The sequence below is a fragment of the Apodemus sylvaticus genome, chromosome 14 (assembly GCF_947179515.1).
Source record: "Apodemus sylvaticus chromosome 14, mApoSyl1.1, whole genome shotgun sequence".
In the NCBI taxonomy this organism is placed as follows: Eukaryota; Metazoa; Chordata; class Mammalia; order Rodentia; family Muridae; genus Apodemus; species Apodemus sylvaticus.
In genome coordinates, this window is record NC_067485.1 from 20,183,409 (window position 1) to 20,193,415 (window position 10,007).

The following is a 10,007-nucleotide window of genomic DNA, read 5'->3' on the forward strand; positions in this document are numbered from 1 at the left end:
GAAGAATGTGGTGGCTACTTTTTTGGGGGGGAGTTGGTTGGGTTTTTTTTGTTTGTTTGTTTTTTGTTTGTTTGTTTTGAGACAGGGTTTCTCTGTGTAGCAGCTACTTTTGCCCTTGTCTGAAAAGTCTTTCTGAGGGTAAGGTGAAGAGACTCAGATTAATTGCATTGACAAAGGAAGTCTCAGAAACGCCCATCATAGACTTTGTTCTCTGCTTAAGTCTCATGAAGAGCATTTTAAACAAGCATAGCAAGCTGAGAAAGGAAAAATATAAAATATATGGTTCCAGTATTAAAGGGGCACCAGGAAATGAAATGGAACCCAATCCTGTGCTCTAGGAGATAGCAGATTAAGGGATGGGACTTTGGGGCAAGATCCTACCCAGCTAAATCTAGGTCAAGGCATGGTGGTACACACCATTAATCCCATGAGACTGCATGCAGATCTCTGAGTTCAAAGTCAGTCTACAGAGCACGTTCAGGACAGCTAAGCTTAAGCTGTATATTGGAGCCAGTATATTGGAGATGCTAGTACCATGGGATGATCACCAAGAACAGCAGCAGCAGTGGAGTGGATCAACCTGAGCTTAGAGTGCTACAGAGGGCAGAGCTGGAGAAGTGAAGGAGTTGGAAAACAGAAAGCCAGTGATACTGTAGTAGAACAAGGGGGGCAAGTTCCAGTCCCAGCCAGCAGCAGAACTTGGTGGGTTTGGTTATTTGGTCTGGCTTTAGAGTGGAGAGGAGAGGGAGACTACTGGGACAATTGATGCTAATTAGCTGGAGCTAAGAAATTAGTGGTGATCAAGAAAGACCATTGAGGTGAAATCTTCTGGGAAGTGTTTTCTGAGAGCACAAAGAAGCTGTATTCCAGAGATAGTTGAGGTTGTGCCTTGTACTGCAGCTGTACTTGGTAATGTGTAAAAGTCACCCAGGTGTCCCGGTTTTGAAGGCATGAAGGTGTCAAGGGGTCATGAAGAGTAGCTGAGGCCTGGCACTGTGAGAGGCCATGGAAGGCCGTTGGTGAAGGTGCAGCCTCAGTTGCAGTTAATGACCCTGAACTGAAGGGGTCATGAAAAGGAGTCGAGGCTTGGTGAAGAGAGCCTATGAGAGGCTACTGATGAAGCCTTGTTGCAGTGGAAGACCCCAGTATGTTGGAGATGCTAGTACCATGGGATGATCACCAAGAACAGCAGCAGCAGTGGAGTGGATCAACCTGAGCTTAGAGTGCTACAGAGGGCAGAGCTGGAGAAGTGATACCAACCCTTTGGAAGAGCCCAGAAGATCATGTGTGGATCCCAGACATTGAAACAAGAAGCTGTAACATTGAAGTTGCCTTGGAGGCCCCAAGATGTTTGAGACACCAGAGCCGTAGGCTATCTGCTGAGGAAAAATGCTAACAGGGAGTGGAAATAGCCCAGGAGAAAGAAGTTTGTTGCAGAAAACAAAGATGAAAAGAGAGTTGAGATCTGAAGACCCCTTTGCCATCAGACATGGAGATGCAGAGTTTGGAGTTTGGCCAGCTGGTTTCCAGTCTTGCTTTGAGGATTACAGTTAAGTGTTTGGATGAATCTCAGAAGAGACCTCGAACTTTGGACTTTTAACATTTTTGAGACTGCTAGAGACTGTGCGGACTTTAGGAAGTTGGACTAAATGTATTTTTGCATTATGCTATGTTTAAGTATGGCCCCTATAGACTCATGTATTTGAACAAGCCTGTGGGGGGCCATGGAGTGGAATGTGATGGTTTGTATATACTTGGCCCAGGGAGTGCAATATTAAGAGGTGTGGCCTTGTTGGAGTAGGTGTGTCACTGTTGGCATGGGCTCTAAGACTCTCATCCTGAGTCAATATTCTGCTAGCAGCCTTCAGAAGAACTCTTAGAAACTCCTGTACTATGCCTGCCTGGATACTACTATGTTTCTGCCTTGATGACAATGGACCAAACCTCTGAACCTGTAAGCCCCATTAAATATTGTCCTTATAAGAGTTGCCTTGGTCATGGTCTGTTCATAGCAGTAAAACCCTAACTAAGACAGCACATGCCTAAGATAGTCCTGATTAAAAATAAGATTCTTAGGTCTGTCTCTGCTGATGGGGAAGACAAGGGGACTCTTCCTTTTTTTTTTTTTTTTTTTTTGAGACAGGGTTTCTCTGTATAGCCCTGGCTGTCTTGGAACTCACTCTGTAGACCAGGCTGACCTCAAACTCAGAAATCCACCTGCCTCTGCCTCCCAAGTGCTGGGATTAAAGGTGTGCACCACCACCGCCTGGCTGAACTCTTCCTTTTGAAGACTGTGAAAAACTTGTAGACATTTTCAAGCCACCATCTGCAACACTCAGAGCTGTCCTCTGGCATGTGCATAGAAACACACATACACACATACACAAACACACAGGGATAGAGAAACAGACAAAGAGACAGAGTAGAGAGAGACAGAAAGACACACAGAGAAAGAGAGACAGAGACAGAGAAAGGCCGAGAGCCAGAGAGGCCTAAAACAGCACAATTTCTAGCCAAGGGCTCACTGGGTAAGATCTGCTGATAAAATCTCCCGGAAGTGGAAATTCCTGGAGGCTAGAGGTGCCCCAGGTTCAACAGGGAGTAGTGGTAGCCTGAAGTGGACTGTCTGGTGTGACCTTCTTTTGTCCTGTTAGCAACAGGGCTTATACACCCCACCACCACCACCACCACCACCACCTCTTACCCCAACCTCCGGATCAAACATTTCCATCTCTCGATGAATAAAGCCCAATCAGCGCATCTTTTACGTAGAGGGAAAGTGATGAGACCCATCCATAGGCACGGGGCTGGTCTCCGAGAACTCCGTCACTCCTTTGACCCTGTCAAGTCTGCGATTCCTTTAATACCTCCTTTATCTCCCTACTAACCTTTCAGAGAAATAAAAGCTGTGACACTCCACTTAGGAGGACGCTTTTCTTTATTTATGACAGGCAAGAGAGTGCTCTGTAGACAGCCGGCATCAGTTACAACACTTCCTGATCAATCATCTTGAAGAAGCACTGGGTGCTTTATCTGGGCTAAAGGAAAAGATGCAGCACAAGTCTAGAGCCAAATAGTTCTTCATATATAGGAAGACATTAGCCTATGTCTCCACCTCCACCTCCCATCCAGCCTGTTGGGCTCCCTTCCCCCCTCCCCCGGCTTTGTTAATGCACAGTATTCTGATGTCACAATAACACTCCCTGGGCTGCTGAATTGAGTCAATAAACACAACTGGTCTCTGTCAATATCAACAACCATCCCCAGGGGTGAGTCTGTCCAGCCATGGCTTGGGAATGGTTTTCAATTGGTGTTTTCAGTATCCGACTAGATGGACTACCGTGGGTTCCAAAGCAGCACAAGTTTCCCAACCTCCTTTGGAATCAAACGGGTTGTGGGGAGGAGACATGGACAGCCTGGCATATCCTGCCTAGCTAGAGTCCCAGGAGACGGGTGGGCTCAAACTGAGAGGAGGGCTAACAGAACCTCAAGCAAATTAACACAAGTAATCTAAAAAACAATCTTATTTTGGGAACATATATTATTTGAAAAGTCATTTCCTTTAAAGTGTTACCAAACCTGGAGTAGATGGGGCATTGATACCTCTCCAGGTAATTTTCAATAAGAATGAAACAGTGTGTCTGTCTCTAGGGAACATTCTCACACTTGACATTCATTCTGGCATGGTCTTGGGATACTAGGTCATAGGTAACATTCATATTTGCTCAGAGTCAACATGGTGCCACATCTCTGTACTCCAGCCCATAATCCTAGCTCTGTGAAGAGAGACACATGGGAGGGAGCCACTGGCCAGCTAGGATTTCTGAATCAAAGAGTCCATACTCTGTGAAGAATCCCTGTCTCAAGAAATAAGGTAGGAAGCCCTAGAGGAGGGGAACTTTCGCACACATGCAGACACACATACCAACAAGCACACACAGCATGAGGGCCAGTGGGATGGCTCAGTGGGCAGAAGTTATTCCTGCCAAGTCTGACAACCTGAGTTTGATCATTAGGACTGCCATGGTGGAGAGAACTGATGCCACAAGTTGACCTCTGACTTTTATACATGGTCTAAGGTGCATCATAACACACACACACACACACAATTTAAAATGTGGTATTCTTGGAACATGGGCAGGAGACTAAGGGATGATCTAATAAGGACTGGAAAAAACAGCTAATAATAGCCAGCTCTGTCCACATTCGTTTGGCCTGAGTTGTCCTTTCTTTGAAAGATGGAGGCAGACTTCTCAAGATTCTGATCCCATTCAGGGAACTTTTTTCCTGGATTCGACCTCTTAGGAAGGAATGGATGAAGGGAAGAAAGAGTGAAAGGCAGAAAAGAGGAGAGAGATCTCCAGGAGCCATGCCCATAAGGAGGCCAAAGGACAAGGGAAACAGTACATAAGAGAAACATTCTAGAGGCTTAACAGACAGATCTCCTGGAGCTGGCAAGGTGGCTCATTTGGTAGAGCACCTGCCTCATAAACCCGAAGACCAGAGTTCAATCCCCAGACTCAATAGAAAGAAGAAAGAAAAGAAAACTAAAAAGAGCCACGGAAACAAGGATCCCTGGGGCTTGATGAGCCACAGCTCAGGGAGAGATTCTGTCTCCAAACCAAGGTTGGGGGGCTTGACAGATGGTTCCATTGCAAAGAACACTGGCTGATATTGAAGAGGATCCTGTTTCAGTGTCCAGTACTCACAGGGTAGCTTACAAACACCTCTAGTCCAGTTCTATGGATGCAGTGTGCAGTGTACTCTGACCTTTTTTTTTTTTTTTTTCGGGACAGGGTTTCTCTGTGTAGCCCTGGCTGTCCTGGAACTCACTCTGTAGACCAGGCTAGCCTCGAACTCAGAAATCCTCCTGCCTCTGCCTCCCAAGTTCTGGGATTAAAGGCGTGTACCTACCACCACTCCTCTGACTTTTGTGGACACGCATGCAGGACGCATGTGGTACATGTACAAACATGTGGGGAAAGCATTCATATGCATAAAAACAAAACACGTAGAGCTAAAATATTTACAGAACAGAACAGTAGCTTCAATAACAAAAAGGTTGACTGTCTCCTTAGCACCTGCTATGGGGGCTAACCATTGTCTGTGACTCCAGGTGCGGGGGTCTGGTGCCCTTTTCTAGCCTTTGTGGACACGAGGTATGCATGTGGTACACAGATATAAATGCAGACAAACGCTCGTATAATATGAAATAAAATAAAAGTCATTGTTTGAAAGACAGGGTTTCTCTATGTAGCCCTAGCTGTCTTGAAAAAATAAATATTAGATCATCTTTTAAAATTATAAAAATAGAGAATATGCACACAAAAATTCACATATCTCTACAAGGAATTTATGTGTTTACGTATTTAATCAACGTAAATGTTATCAGTATGACCCTTTGCCATGAACAGAAGGACCTAGGCTTTCATTGTGTTTCTACATGTACAACACATGGCTGGGACATAGAAAATATTGGCAGACTGCTCCACTGAAAGTCTATATTGCACCAACCTTATTTGTAAGTGTCTCAGATGGATTAAACCTGAAGTCCTGTGCCTGCTAGGACATAGTTTGCAGAGTACTGAACATATATTTCTATCTCTAGAGTACAGTTCTTACTGTGGTATAATCACTCAGGAAAAGCGGTGTTGGTGTGATTACAAAACTGAAAGGGACTTTTACTGTGGGCCACTGACACAGCAATCAGTACACAGCCGGGGACATTCATGTTTAAGAGGAAAGGGTGGCAATGGGGGTGTGGCTCAGTGCTATAGCATTTGCCTTGTATGTACAAGGCCCTGCATTTGAGCGTATGAACATGTGTGTCTATGTGTGTGCACATGTGCCTGGGCATATATAGAAGAGGGATTAAAATATTAAATATTCTAACACAGTGAAAGATAATCTTAACAGCTTTAACATTGAGTCATCTTTCAAAATGCACAAGAAAATGTCTCATATAAAACTCAGGCAGCTGGGCGTGGTTGCTTACATTTATATCCCAGCGCTCGGGCTGGAGAGATGGCTCAGAGGGTAAGAGCACTGACTGCTCTTCCAGAGGTCCTGAGTTCAAATCCCAGCAACCATATGGTGGCTCACATCTGTAACGGTATCCGATGCCCTCTTCTGGTGTGTCTGTAGACAGCTACAGTGAGTATACTCATATACATAAAATAAATAAATTAAAAAAAAATAATCTCAGCACTCAGTGTGCTGAGGCAGCAGGGTTGTTGTTAGTTTTAAAAACTAGCCTGAACTACACGGTGAGTTCTAGATCATCCCTGGGAGACCTTGTCTCAGAAAAACAAATTGCCAGGTGGCAGTGGCACATGTCTTTGATCCCAGCACTCGAGAGGCAGAGGCAGAGGCAGAGGCGGAGGCGGAGGCGGAGGCAGAGGCAGAGGAGGAGGCAGGGAGGCAGGGAGGCAGGGAGGCAGGGAGGCAGGGAGGCAGGGAGGCAGGGAGGCAGGGAGGCAGGGAGGCAGGGAGGCAGAGTCAGGCTGATCTTTGAGTTCAAGGCCAGCCTGTTCTACAGAGTAAGTTCCAGGACAGTCAGGTATACACAGAGAAAACTTGTCTTGAAAACAAACAAACAAACAAACAAAAGAAAATAAACAAAGATTGCCGAAGGAAATAAGTAACTAAAACCCTTTGTATAAATCTAGATCCATCCATTCAATAAATATGTATGGGCTGGGGAGATAGGTCAGAGGGCAAAGGAGCTTCTTGCCAAGCCTAACTTTTTGAGTTCAATCCCTAAGACCTACACAGTAGACAGAAGACCTGAGTCTGGCAAGTTGTTCTCTGATTTCTACATGAGTTCCTTGCCACGTGTACACACACACACACACTAAATAAATAAGTGAACTTAAACTAAATAAATGTATAGTCAAAAGTAAATGTAAATAAAATTAAATCCTCACTTCATCTATCCAGTTTACATCTGGCACCATAGATGTAAAAGGCTGGGAAATTCGAGGTGACAATAGGAGGGTCCTTTCTTTGCAATGGATTATTTATCCATCCTTCATTATTGATGAGGCTGGTAAGTGACACCCAGTCTGTGGGAACACCGTTGCTGCGACAGTTCACTCCTTCATTTGTTTGCTCCGGCAGGCAGCTTTTGAATCTTGGTCACCAAGGAGCCGACCTGGACTGCCAAGACTGACTTATGGAGGCATAGCATCTACTTACGGTGAGTCAGGGTCCCCGTGGACTGGGCACAGTTTGGGGGTGCGTTTTTTTGTTTGTTTGTTTGTTTTCAGAATGACTAGTAGGGACTCTGTCAGAATTCATTGTTTTCCCCTCAGTCTTCCTCTCTGCTCTCTGCCATCGCTCTGGAAACCGTTCTGTATTGCTTGCAGACAGTGGAAGATTTCAACCAAAACTTGCCAGAGATACTTAATCAAAGGAGCCAGCCTCTCTGGTGTGGATCTGAGGCAGATTTGCAGTGCTTTGTGTTGTTTTTACCTTGCAGCCCGCACAGGAAGTTTGCAGAAATTTCTCCCTGTTTCATTTTAAAGTACTTCTTTAAAAAACCTTGTACTCATGTTAGCGATAGAGAAAATGAAGTGGGGAAGCCCAAACCAAGGCTTGAGAGAAGGAGCATGGCTGATTTCTGAGGAAGAGGAAGGGGACGCTCAGGACAGACCCACCTGCGGAGGAGCTGAGGGAGACACTCACCCGCAGGCAGGCAGGCAGGAAGACAAGAGTGGGGCCCACCCTGGTGACCTCCCGGTGCCTTTCTACAAACTTGCCTCCTCCTCCGCAAAGATGCGCGATCACTGCGTCTTTGTTGAAACGGTACCACTCCGCTTAGACTCTGGAGTAGGGCAGCGAACAGCGATCATACTCAGTTATTAGCGAGCACCGAGCTAAATTCAGCGATGCAGGGGTGTGCCTCAGCCGAGGGCGGTTTAACCTATAGCAGGTGCTCACGCACTTCTCCTGGGGGAACCCTTACAAGTCACTACTGATTCCCGGTGAGGGCGACATTTTATAGCCAAGCATGTGAACAAAACCTAGTTGTTTATGTTTTCCAGTATGTTTAAGGGCTGGGAAAGGTCGTGTGGTAGAGCGTCTGGTCTGCTTGGATGTTTTTACTTCTTGTTTCCTGCGCATATGTGGTGTATAGACATCTCTCCCCTTAACAGGGGCGGGGTGTTTTGCATGGCTTACTCTCAGGGGCTGTATTTGCCTTTAGTCTGCCTGAGAATACTGATCCTGCTTGCTGAATACTTGAGTGCAGGATCCCAGTTTCACCCCACTTTGCATTGGATTGGAAAGTTCTTTCTGTGGTCTGCTCCTTGATTTTGAAGAACCATGCTTTTGGTAGTGCATGATCTCCTGCTGATCTTCTAATGGACACAAAGAAGGTGAGCGTCGGTGAAGCTCCAGGGACACAAGAATGATAGTTGGTGGGATAAACTCCTCTTTAATTGGCTGTCATGTGGACATAACTGTTGTAGTCAGTCAAGGTGCCACCCACGGTCGGAGAGAACGCCCTAACTACAAACTTCATCTCAGCCCACGGCGTATTTGCTTTTGAAGAAAGAATCCATTGAAAAGAACTAATGCATGGTCAGTTTCTGTTCACTCTGTGCAAAGGGGAAACTTACCAAATAGGAAGTAAAGAGGAAAAACAACATGTGTATAGTACTGGCCTCTGGTGCACCAGTTCTTTAGCTGTGGGAGATTAATGAACAGTCAAACATCCTAAAGCCTACTTTATGATGAGATATTTTTTGTTATCTCATTATATTGACATTTTTGTAAGTGTTCTTATAAGCAAACGGGTTTATTCTTGGCCTAAATAAGGGGATATGTAGATGGGTCCTTTAATAAGGTTTCTTCCTTCCTTCCTTCCCTCCTTCCTTCCTTCCTTCTTTTCTTTCTTTCTTTCTTTCTTTTTCTTTCTTTCTTTCTTTCTTTCTTTCTTTCTTTCTTTCTTTCTTTCTTTCTTTGGAGTATGTGTTCAACAGCTTCTTAGGTGTCTCCTGTTGAAGAGCCCAAGAACTGTACGTGTATTGTAGAAAGAATATTTAAATTTTAAATTGTATTTATATATGTGTGTAACTGTGTGTATATGAACATGGGCACATGCATGCATGTGGCAGCTTAGGTGGGGAATCCAAATGTGGGACCTAGGAATTGAACTGAAGACCTCAAGTTTGGCAACAAGTGCCTTGTTCATCAATGACCAGTGTCAGGGAGTTTTTAAGCCAAGGAGCCCATTACAGTTATAATGGATTCTAGAAGTTTTCCAGAAGTAATTTTTGGAGATAATTCTATATCTGACTATTGTCTTGACTTCATAATCTCTATAAACAGTCAGGCTCCTAATTGGCCTTCTGATTTGTCCACTAGGAAGCTACTGCCATCTCTGTTGTTATAGTCTGAAAAGAGAAGCCGGTAGATTTTGTTCCAAGTTGTCAGACTTCTCAGCTAGCATTCTGGATATTCCGCATAGCTAATTCAACCCCAAGCCTGTTCCCTTCTAATGTGCCTGCTTGCTGGCTTGCCTTAACATGAGAGTTAGGGAGATAGTAATGCACGCCTTTAAGCCCAGCACTTAGGAAGCAGAGGAAGGCAGGTCTGAATTCCAGGACAGCCAGAGCTACAAAGAGAAACCCTGTCTCAAGAAACTGAGGAGGGTTGCTCAGTGGTTAAGAGCACGGACTGCTTTTCCAGGGGACCCAAGTTCAATCTCTGGCACCCACCGCAGGCGGCTCACAAGACCCTGTCATTCCAGCTCCAGGCTATCCAACACCTCTGGCCTTGGCTGGCACTTGTGCTTAGGTGCACACACCCACACTCAGATGTAAACACATAATTTAAAGTAATAAGCAAATATTTAAAGAATGATGTTGTCCCAGAGGAAGCTCTGAGCAGCTCTCGGCTGTTTCTTTTCAGAATTCCTCTTTGCACGGTGTTTTCACTTACGGTGTAGTTTACCTCCATTGTTTCCTGTGTCATAATGTAAAGGGAACTTTTTTATAATAAAG